At 58.5% G+C, this 2,500-nt stretch overlaps 1 non-coding gene across 1 annotated transcript in view; it reads right to left on the bottom strand.

Moving 5' to 3' along the window:
- Positions 1 to 354, bottom strand: part of LOC126230363 (small subunit ribosomal RNA) — a 1,909-nt gene extending 1,555 nt beyond the window's left edge. The window contains exon 1 of the ribosomal RNA XR_007544274.1: positions 1 to 354. This exon is cut by the window's left edge and continues 1,555 nt beyond it. This is a non-coding gene — a ribosomal RNA (small subunit ribosomal RNA).
- Between the last annotated feature and the right edge of the window lie 2,146 nt (positions 355 to 2,500).

The raw sequence follows: 2,500 nt of genomic DNA, 5'->3' as shown, positions 1-2,500 counted from the left end.
CGCAGAACCTACCATCGACAGTTGATAAGGCAGACATTTGAAAGATGCGTCGCCGGTACGAAGACCGTGCGATCAGCCCAAAGTTATTCAGAGTCACCAAGGCAAACGGACCGGACGAGCCGACCGATTGGTTTTGATCTAATAAAAGCGTCCCTTCCATCTCTGGTCGGGACTCTGTTTGCATGTATTAGCTCTAGAATTACCACAGTTATCCAAGTAACGTGGGTACGATCTAAGGAACCGTAACTGATTTAATGAGCCATTCGCGGTTTCACCTTAATGCGGCTTGTACTGAGACATGCATGGCTTAATCTTTGAGACAAGCATATGACTACTGGCAGGATCAACCAGGGAGCTGCGTCAACTAGAGCTGAGCAGCCGGCCGCCCGGGAGTGTGTCCCGGGGGCCCGCGCGAACACGCAAGCGTCCGCTCAATTATTCTGCAAACAGGAGGAGGCTGGGCTCCCCTGCACGATACACCTCGAAACCCTCTCAGGTCCCGGCGGCGCGCAGCGCCGTCCTAAGTACTTGGTCGGGTTCGAGAGAGGCGCAATCGCCCGGAGATAGGCGAGTAGACGCTTTCAGTGCGACCACCCGTGCTCCCAACTGAGCTTGCCGCTGCCGACAGAGGCCCGGGAGCGTGCTGTCGTGGTGTTGCCGGCGGGAGACAACACGCGGCCACAAACAGTGACCGGGCAGCTCCAACGCCAGCGCCACAGAGGGGCAGAGCCCCACTTGGGTGCCAAAGCGAACTCTCCCAGCACAGCGCACGCGCCAACACATCCGCACAGCTGCGATACAAACCACCTGCGAGAACCGCGGGGGCGACCGAGCAGCAGACGGCGTCGCGGCGCCGAGTGCCGGGCGGCGGCGCATCCTCAACGCACACAGTCCTCAATCGGACCAGCACACTGCAGATGTCCACCGCGCTTCGCACCGGGCCCGGGAGGACCCACTTTGGCCGCACGGCGCCGCGCGCTGGGTGCGCCGGCACGCAGATGCGCCGCCTGCCGCCTCCGTCAGCCGGCGCGCCTGCCACTGGGCGCCGCCACCAGCCGGCTGCCGCGCGTGCGCCCACGCAGCGCGCGGCCAGCACGCCGGGCGCCCCCCCCTCACCGGCCGGGGACGGTCCCACCCAGCCACCGCCGCGTATCGCTTCATACCCACATGCCCACTCACGTTCGTGGGTATGACGGGTGTCGCTGAAGCAACCGGTTAATACCTGTACCGATCGTCGATATCAACGATTCACCTCCAGCGCGAACAACCGCGCAACAACGGATTTCCAGTTCATTTGCGTAACTTGGGCAGCAAACGTAGACATCCATCTACATTTGCGACTTCTACGAGTCTTGCATGCCTGGATGTTGTGTGTCACGACGCACTCCATCAGCATACATACACGCTGCGACGTGTGCACGAAAGAACACGTGGAAGGTGGCCAGCGTACGTATGCGAATGCCATTGCACAGCTGCGAAGCGCATTCAACACGCGAACTCCTGACCGACGAGCTAGAGGTGACAGGAGGGGAGGGGGGGGGGGCGGGGGCGATATACGTCCTATTGCAGTACACAATACAGTGGATAGCGGGACCATGTGGAAAGTAAGCAACACTCGCAAGATGTGAGGGTACGCACCGTAAAATGAATCAATACGCAGAACACCACAGTGTGCGCGAAGTGAACTATGTTGAGATGGTTGCAATTAGGCAACGCTACACGAATTCCTAGATTCATATAACTAACAATTACAGGGCAGGTTAAGGCGCAACGTGGGTTAGGTTAAGGCGCAACTTGGGTTAGGTTAGGGCGCAACGTGGGTTAGGTTAGGGCGCAACGTGGGTTAGGTTAGGGCGCAACGTGGGTTAGGTTAGGGCGCAACGTGGGTTAGGTTAGGGCGCAACGTGGGTTAGGTTAGGGCGCAACTTGGGTTAGGTGAGGGCGCAACGTAGGTTAGGTTAGGGCGCAACGTGGGTTAGGTTAGGGCGCAACGTGGGTTAGGTTAGGGCGCAACGTGGGTTAGGTTAGGGCGCAACGTGGGTTAGGTTAGGGCGCAACGTGGGTTAGGTTAGGGCGCAACGTGGGTTAGGTTTGGGCGCAACGTGGGTTAGGTTAGGGCGCAACGTGGGTTAGGTTAGGGCGCAACGTGGGTTAGGTTAGGGCCCAACGTAGGTTAGGTTAGGGCGCAACGTAGGTTAGGTTAGGGCGCAACGTAGGTTAGGTTAGGGCGCAACGTAGGTTAGGTTAGGGCGCAACGTAGGTTAGGTTAGGGCGCAACGTGGGTTAGGTTAGGGCGCAACGTGGGTTAGGTTAAGGCGCAACGTGGGTTAGGTTAAGGCGCAACGTGGGTTAGGTTAGGGCGCAACTTGGGTTAGGTTAAGGCGCAACTTGGGTTAGGTTAAGGCGCAACTTGGGTTAGGTTAAGGCGCAACTTGGGTTAGGTTAAGGCGCAACTTGGGTTAGGTTAAGGCGCAACTTGGGTTAGGTTAAGGCGCAACTT

This window comes from Schistocerca nitens, unplaced genomic scaffold (genome assembly GCF_023898315.1).
Source record: "Schistocerca nitens isolate TAMUIC-IGC-003100 unplaced genomic scaffold, iqSchNite1.1 HiC_scaffold_381, whole genome shotgun sequence".
NCBI lineage: Eukaryota > Metazoa > Arthropoda > Insecta > Orthoptera > Acrididae > Schistocerca > Schistocerca nitens.
This window is presented reverse-complemented; position numbering and strand designations above follow the sequence as displayed.